This window comes from Eulemur rufifrons, chromosome 7 (genome assembly GCF_041146395.1).
Source record: "Eulemur rufifrons isolate Redbay chromosome 7, OSU_ERuf_1, whole genome shotgun sequence".
Lineage (NCBI taxonomy): Eukaryota > Metazoa > Chordata > Mammalia > Primates > Lemuridae > Eulemur > Eulemur rufifrons.
The window spans coordinates 153,276,756-153,286,095 of NC_090989.1; positions in this window are offsets into that span (position 1 = coordinate 153,276,756).

The following is a 9,340-nucleotide window of genomic DNA, read 5'->3' on the forward strand; positions in this document are numbered from 1 at the left end:
GACAAGGTCTCTCTCTTGCTCATGCTGGGCTCGAACTCCTGAGCTCAAGCGATCCTCCCACCTTGGCCTCCTAGAGTGCTAGGATTACAGGCATGAGCCATCACACACAGAGGACTTTCTGATCATAGAGTCCCCACTCTATTCTATCCAGCTCCCTGTCTTTCCTCTTACCTCCCCTATCAAGGGTGTCACTGCAGTGGCCAGCTCCAGCTCCTGCCTGGGGCTTGCAAGAGTCCTGCTGGCAGGTCAAGGTCTCTGAACCTCAAGGGCTGAGTGTGCGAAAGAGGTGACAATTCTCACCTCCCTGGGTTGTGGCAAAGAACTAGAGTGCTGTGTGGAAGCACCAAAGGCACTCAGCTCCTCTCCTCCGCACCTCCCTTCTGCCTTCCAAAGCTCAGAGGTGACATGTAATGGCTTACCTAAAAAGGATCCCAGCATAGTCATAACCCTCCTTTGTTCAGCAGCCACAACACTTTGTTTCCAATCCTTACACCAGCCCTGAAAGGAGGGCAGGACAGAAAGGTCTCTTTTTCTGAACCCTTACTGAGTTCTAGGAAGACTTCAAAGTTTTATACTCATCATCCCCTTTTATTCTCACAGTGAGGTTGGTATTTGTTCCCCTTTGACAGATAAGGAACTGAAGGCTCAGAGAAGCTACACAACTTGTCTAAGGTCACACAGCGAGATCCAAGAAATTCACAACCAGCCTATGGAAAGGAATAATTACCTGCTGTCCTATGCACCCAGCACTGACTTTTTAAAATATAATACTAGGCCGGGCGCGGTGGCTCACGCCTGTAATCCTAGCACTCTGGGAGGCTGAGGTGGGCGGATCGTTTGAGCTCAGGAGTTCGAGACCAGCCTGAGCAAGAGCGAGACCCCATTTCTACTAAAAATAGAAAGAAATTATATGGACAGCTAAAAATATATATAGAAAAAATTAGCCGGGCATGGTGGTGCATGCCTGTAGTCCCAACTACTCGGGAGGCTGAGACAGGAGGATCCCTTGAGCTCAGGAGTTTGAGGTTGCTGTGAGCTAGGCTGACGCCACGGCACTCACTCTAGCCTGGGCAACAAAGTGAGACACTGTCTCAAAACAAACAAACAAACAAACAAACAAACAAAATATATATATATATAATACTAGTCTCCACTGCAAGACAGGCCGTGGGGAGCTGACAGAGCAGAGCAAAGCATGCTCCTGCCAGGGGAAGCCTGTCCAGGGTCCTGGCACACAGATGGGGAGACGAGGGCAAGGTGGTGGGTTTTGCTCATTAGCCTGGGACAAGAAGAGAAAGAGAATTGGTATATGCTGCCTCCTGAGGGACAGTAGGAGTTCTTCCCCAGACTTGTTCATTGAGCAAATCCTGAAACTTCACCGGGGGGTGAATTGTTGCGTGTGGCGGGGGGGACACAGCAGAGGTGGGCCTCACAGGCTCTCAGAGACATGGAGTCAAGAAGCCAAGATGTGAAGGTGCAGGCAGGGCGAGCATGTCTGGAGAAGTAAGTGCAGAGAGGGAGAGAAGACCCCAGCGACGGTGAAGGACCTTTGACAGGGGAAATGAGCAAAAGCAGTTTAAACGTACAATCTCTAGAGCACTTAAACCCACCCCAGAGAGCTCACAGCTTTCTCGTGGGACAATCCATAACCAGCTGAAAAGCTGGGTGCCAACACCGAGTGGCATTAAAAGGTCTCACCAGGTGCAGAGCAGAGGCAGTGTCTGTGGCTTGCTGAGCAGCCAGACCATGCACATTTAACCTTGTGTACATACCCAGCACTTGTGGGCCTGATAGAAGCTTTGAAAGAATGCTGCTCAGATGCCACCCCCAGGAGGCCTTCCCTGACTCTCCTGGGTGAGGACTAAACTCTGATCTTTTTCTTTTGCCCAGATTCCTTTCTAAGGGGACCTGGTGAGTCATGCCTACAAATGATAAAATCTCACTAAACAGGTTTTGTTAACCCAATATAATGTGGTTTACAACCTGATTCTGGTATAGCATCGCATGAGAGATAGAAGACCCTTATCTTAACTCAAGCATTTCTTTCCACTGACTCCTGGTCTTTTAGACAAAGCCTTACTCTTTCAGCCAATTGTCAGCTAAAGAATCCTTAAGCTCACCTATGACTTGTAAGCCCCTACTTTGAGATGTCCCAGCTTTTCAGGCCAAACCAAGGTATGCCTTCCATGTATTGATTTATGACTTTACCTATAATTCCTGTCTCCCTGAAATGTATAAAACCAAACTGTAACCCAGCCACAAGTCCACTTGCTCAAGGCTTCTTGGGCATGGCTCTGAGCCATGGTCCTCAAATTTGGCTCAGAATAAACTTCTTTAAATTATTTTACGGAGTTTGGTTTCTTTTCCATTGACATGGGGAAAAGGAGCTCATGTCCTCTTGTTATGTGCTCACCAAATGTGAGCACCCCCTGCCCTGGTCTGAGCCACTTCTGATTCCTCTACAGCAGGCAGCACGGGTCTTGTCTTTGTTCTTGGGTGTTCTGCCAGGGGCTTGCAGTCCCCTGGGTGGATAACACTAGTGCAGGACAGCTGGATCTCCACAGGAGGCTGGACCCCTTAGAGTCCCACTCAGCCCTAAAAACCCCCAAGGTCTGAGCAGACAAACCTTCCTGCCCTCATTATCTGTGGTGATTTAAAATAGTCTGCAAATCTTTTGACACTCTTCCCTTTCAAAGGTGGAAACTAATTCCCCTCCCCTTGAATGTGGACCGGATTTTAATGCATAGAATGTGGTAGAAGTGGTGCTGTATAACTTTGAGACTTGGCCATAAAAAGGTTATAACTTCCTCCTGGCTCCTTTCTTTTGGATCGCTCACTGTAGCGGAAGTTGGTCACCATGTTGAAAGGACACTGAAGCAGCCCTGTGGAGGAGCCCCCATGGGGAGGAAGAGAGATCTCCTGCCAAAGCCAGCACCAACTTGCCCACCATGTGAGTAAGCCACTTTGGATGGGGCTCACCCAGTCTTAGTCAAGCTTTCAGGGGGTGCAGTCCCAGCCAAATGTGATTGCAGTGCTTCAGACTCCAAGCCAGATTTGCCCAACCAAGCCATTCCCAAATTCCTGATCCACGGACACTGTGAGAGATAATGATTATTGTTGTAGTAAGCCACTAAGTTTTAAGATAATTTGTTGTACAACAATGGATAACTAAGACATTATCCTTCTCCCCACTGCCTCTCTCTGAGCTCCCTATACTCCAGCCAGAATGAACCACTCACTGTTCAAACTCACTGTTCATTTTTACTGAGCACCTTCTGTGTGCCAGACTAGGCCTGATGCTGGGGATGTGGCAGTGAGCCAGCTACACTAACCTGGCCTCACAAGTTTAAGGGGTCATGCACTGCAAACATTTGCAGAGCCAACTCGGGCTCACATTGTGCCCTCCATCCAGAAAGCTCATCCCAGCCTGGCCCTTAACATTCTCAAACTGATCTTTTTCCATCTACCCTGAAGCCAAATATTACCTCCTCCATGAAGCCTTTTCTGATTGCCCCATTTGGAAATTATCTTTCTCATCTCTAAACTCCTATAATGCTTTATCTCAACCTTAGTTTGGCCAATTACTGTCTTCTTCCTTGTATTATGTTTATTATGCATGTAACTCCCCTACTAGTGGCCATAGGGGAGTTAGAATGCCTTATTCATATCTGTGTGTCCCACACAACTAGTGTACAAAGTGCCATGTGCTTATTTAGTTCTCAAGAAATGTACGTTCTGGAAATGAACATATGAATGACTTGACCATAATATTAACAGAGACAAGCTAAATGCTAAAAGAGAGAAAGAGGCCCAGTGTGGTGGCTCACGCCTATAATCCTAGCACTCTGGGAGGCTGAGGCGGGAGGATCACTTGAGGTCAGGAGTTCGAGACCAGCCTGAGCAAGAGTGAGACCCCATCTCTACTAAAAATAGAAAAAAAAATTAGCTGAGCAACTAAAAATAGAAAAAAAATTAGCCAGGTGTGGTGGTGCATGCCTGTAGTCCCAGCTACTTGGGAAGCTAAGGCAGCAGGATCACTTGAGCCCAGGAGTTTGAGGTTGCTGTGAGCTAAACTGATGCCACGGCACTGTAGCCTGGGCAACAGAGTGAGACTCTGTCAAAATAAATAAATAAATAAAAGAGAAAAACAAACACAATGCTATGGAGGCTGGAGGAAGGAAGGAGAGTGTATTCCACTGGAAGAAGAACAGGAAAGATACATGAACTAAATTCTCTTAGATTCTAATAATATTAATATTGATCATACAATACCCCTATGACCTCCTAGGCATATACTTAAGAGAAATAGATGCTGTGTCCCAAGAAAGGCATGTATAAGAATATTCAGAGCATCCTTTTTCATAACAGGCAAAACCCAGAACTAACTTAAAAATCCACAAATAAAGGAATGGATAAGAAAAAACTGTGGTATAGTCATAAACAGAGTATAAAATACGTAGTAGTAAAAAAAACATACTACTGGTACATCTAATAACATGGAAAAATCTCAGAAGTATATTAAATGAGGCTGGTGCAGTGGCTCATGCCTATAATCCCAGCACTCTGGGAGGCCGAAGTGGGAGGATCGCTCGAGGTCAGGAGTTGAAGACCAGCCTGAGCAAGAGCGAGACCCCGTCTCTACTAAAAAATAGAAAGAAATGATTTGGACAGCTAAAAATATATATAGAAAAAAATTTGCCAGGCACAGTGGCACATGCCTGTAGTCCCAGCTACTCAGGAGGCTGAGACAGAAGGATCGCTTAAGCCCAGGAGTTTGAGGTTGCTGTGAGCTAGGCTGATGCCATGGCACTCTAGCCCGGGCAACAGAGGGAGACACTGTCCCCAAAAAAATAAAAATAAAAATAAAACAAAAAATTAGCTGGGCATGGTGGCACACGCCTGTAGTCCTAGCTACTTGGAAGGCTGAAGCAGGAGGATCGCTTGAGTCTGGGAGTTTGATACTTCAGTGAGCTATGATCACACCACTGCACTCCAGCCTGGGTGACTGAGCAAGACTCTGTCTCAAAGAAAAGAAAATTTTTTTTGTTCAATGAAAGAAGCTGGACATAAGAGTCCACAAATGTAATAAATTCTTTCAATTACACAGCATTCAAAGCAGGAAGAATCAATCTCTGATGATAGAAGTTAAGACAATGATTACTCCTGGGGGAGGGTGTTGCCTAGGCTAAAGGAACGTAAGGAAATTTTCTAGGGTGCTGAACTTTCCTGATTTGGGTAGTGGTTAAAATTACTGTAAACGTAGGTATAATTAATTGAGTTGTATACATAGTGCCTTTTACTGTATGTAAACAATATCTTAATTAAACAGAGCAAATAAAACATTACAACTTTCTGTGCCTGATGCTCATGTTAGAAGAGACCCACACATGTGCAGAGTAAATTAATCAGATCACAGCACCGGGCAGACCTCATCCTGTTTTAGGGTAAAGTCTCAATGGGGATAGGATTTCAAAGAATAAAGAACAGCATTTTATTGCCAAGCTTACCTGATGAAATAACAGCTTAACTTCCTGGGGTTCCTCAGTGGTGTAGTTTGAATTCAAGCATTAAGCCCTCTTGACATTTTTTTTTTCCACTTCTCTAAAATTGTAGTAAAATACACATAACAGAATCTACTATTTTAACCATTTTTTTAAATATGCAATTCAGTGGCATTAAGTACATTCACACTGTTGTGTACCCAGCATCATATCTACCTCCAGAACTGTTTCATCATCCCAAACTGAAACTCTGCATCCATTAAACAGTGACTCCCCATTCCCCTTTCCTGCCAGTCCCTGGTAAACATTGTTCTACATTCTGTCTCTGAATTTGCCTATTCTAGGTACCCCGTATGAGTGGAATCATACAGTATTTATCCTTTTCTTTTTTTGCCCAGAGCCATGCCCAAGAAACCTTGAGCAAATGGACTCCAATATTTATCTTTTGTGTCTGGATTATTTCATTTAGCATGTCTTCAAGGTTCATTGTATTGTGGCATGTGTCAAAATTTATTCCTTTTTAAGGCTCAATAATATTCAATTGTATGTTAATACTTTTTGATAAAATGCCATATCATGAACATCCTTGCCTTTCGCATAACTCGGACGTTTCTTGATGCTTCTGCATTGACAGTCTGAATTCTCCTTTTTCCTTCAGTGCCTTAGTTCTCTCTACAATGAAAAGGCCAAACTTGAGTTTTCTTTATGGCCATGACTGTGGTCTTTGCCTTCCTTGAGCCCTTAATCCATTTCTTCCTTGGGCCGAAAGAGTGAGTGGACTGTGTGTTCTCTAGATGAAGAAGGGGTGTGACCTTTGGTCGGCACTCTTTCTTGGCCTGGAAAGTCCATCACAAGAGGCAAGTGGGTTGGTAGAGATGAACTCAGGGGATCTGAGGACATAGCTAGGAGCACACACCTGACTCCTGCATCAAGAAAGGCCACTCCCCTCCCTGTCCAAGCCAGCTGGGTGAAAGCCACCTCCAGGCATTTCTGCTGGCACACAGCACTCCAGAACCCAGCCAGAGATCAGCACTGATGTCAGTGGGAAATTCCAGGCAATTGGCGCTTATGTCCAGGATGTAAATGCTTACAGAGAGGGATAAGCATCCTGGTTTGGCTCTCTGGGGCACCCAGGTAAGAAACACTGCCCAGAGGTGTGTTTAAGTGGTTTATGCATGGAAGTTCCTTCCCCAGAGAACTTGGCTGAGGTCCTACAAGGCAACATCCAGCAGCCAGGTTCTGTACCTGCCTATCCCAGACCTGAGACCCATGGGGTACTCAGCATCCTTCCTTAAAAACGTGAGAGAGGGCCAAGTGTAGTGGCTCATCCCTATAATCACAGAACTTTGGGAGGCTGAGGCAGGAGGATCACTTGAGGCCAGGAGTTCTGAGACTAGCCTGGGCAACATAGTGAGATTCCCAGCTCTAAAACATTTTTTAAGTTAAAAACAAAACATGAGGCCGGGCACGGTGGCTCACGCCTGTAATCCTAACACTCTGGGAGGCCGAGGCGGGAGGATTGCTCAAGGTCAGGAGTTCGAGACCAGCCTGAGCAAGAGCAAGACCCCATCTCTACTGAAAAAAAAAAAAGTAGAAAGAAATTATATGGACAGCTAAAAATATATATAGAAAAAATTAGCTGAGCATGATGGCACATGTCTGTAGTCCCAGCTACTTGGGAGGCTGAGGCAGGAGGATTGCTTGAGCCCAGGAGTTTGAGGTTGCTGTGAGCTAGGCTGATGCCACCACACTCACTCTAGCCCGGGCAACAGAGTGAGACTCTGTCTCAAAAAAAAAAAAAAAAAAAAAAAAAAAACAGAAAAAACAAAACAAAACATGAGAGAAAAGTATGATGTTATATACTTCAAAGTCACCTTGCACTGAGTTCCAGGCCTGGCTCCTTCACTGCTGAGCTGTGAGGCCCTTATATGGTACATGGGAGTGCCAGAACCCAGTGTGGCCCTGGTAAGTGGAATCTGGACCATCATTATCATGTGTTAGTCCTACTGGAGGGGGAAGTAGGTTGACTATGACAGGTTGTAGGGTTATGTCACCACGACATGCAAAGAAACATAAAAGACTGCTGGAAAAGAACACAGAAGACATGAGCAGAGAGCTATTCCCAGGCTGCCCTTGGACCTGGGTGGCAGGTCACACAGAATCACCTAGTCCTGTACTCAGCAAACGAAAGCAGTTCTTGCCCAGGTCACTTGCTCAAGTCAGGGACTATGCCATCCAATTTATTTTATTTTATTTTTTTAATTTTAAAATAAATAGAGACGGGGTCTCACTCTTGCTCAGACTGGTCTCGAACTCCTGACCTTGACCGATCCACCCGCCTCGGCCTCCCAGAGGGCTAGGATTACAGGCATGAGCCACCGCGCCTGGCCTACGCCATCCAATTTAGACTGGAAAGTCATCAGACTGTTGAGCCAACAAACAAGAGAATATCCATACTCTGTTCCAAGATAGAACCTGAGGGGGCTGTGCTTACTACGATTCCTCTGAAGCTCCCTTGGGCTTCTGGGCACTGGAGATGCTGCTCACAGCATCAGGACTCAAGCACTGAGCAAGACATTTGGGGCCAGAGCATCTGGCTGTGAGCACCGGTGGGTGATCTTGAGCAAGTCGGTTAAACTCTATAAACACCGAGTTACTCATCTATAAACGAAGCAGTCATAAACCTCAGTCTCACGAGGTTACTGAGAAGATCCAGGGAGATAACACATGAAAGCATTTTGTAAATGATGAAACTCTACATGAATGGTAGGGATATTATTATTAAGTAGCTCATGGCTGGGGGCTCTGGATTCTGCTATCGGCCCTGTCCTCACCGGGGTAAGTCCCTGCCCCTCTCTGCACGTTTGAATAGTTGGGCTAGAAGGGCTTCTCTGTTCCATCAAGTCTGACAGTCAGTGATGATCTTGGTGGGAAAAGCAGGCAATGGAAACCTCTGCGAGGGCCACACACAGCAAAGAGCCAGCAGCAGCCAGCGTTGAACGATGAAAGGAAGTAACTGCACACGGGTGGCCCTGATTTAAGCAGGGAGGCCCCAGCTGACCGGCCTCAGTTTCCTGAGCAGCTCTGGGAGGAAGCCTACCCGGAACAGCAGGCCACAGCCGGGGCAGGGCCACTGCGAGCAGGACTGGCAGGCCAGGCAGACATTATGTCATCCGTGCATCTGGAAACCACAGACCCGCCCTCCCGGGTCCCCAGCGGCCTGTACGCTCTCTGGCCCGGATCCCTGAGTTCCGTGTTGTGTCCCTAACCCCTCACATTCCAGGCTCCCGAGGAACTGAGCTGGAACCTTCTGGGCTTCTGTCCAAGCCGCTAGTTCTAACTCCCCCACCCCCTCGTCTCCTGGGAATAAACAATATAACCTTAAACAAGGGCCACCGCCTCAGCCTTGAGGAAAATACTGGGCCATGTTGAGGGCTGTGCTTACTGTTTACTTCCTTATACCCACACTTTGTTCCAGGATAGAACTTGAGGGAGCTGTATTTGTTGGGATTCTCCTGCCTCCCTGGGCTTCCAGGCGCCGCGGATGGCGGATGTTGCTCCTGGGGTAGTGGGGGGTTGTTTCCAGTCAGAAACTTGGGGGTTTGATCCTAGCTCTGCCCCTTATTAACTGGCCAATCTCTCAGCCTCTCTGAACCTTAGTTTCCTCATCTATGAAATGGGGCCAATAATACGTCACAGGGCTGCTGTGAGGATGATATGATTCAGCACATGGCAGTTGGCTGTACACAGTAGGCGCTCATCATAGAGGACCTTCCTGCTCTCCTTCACCTCCCATTAGACCATGGTTCTCAGACTTGAGCCTGAGCCAGACACCCTTG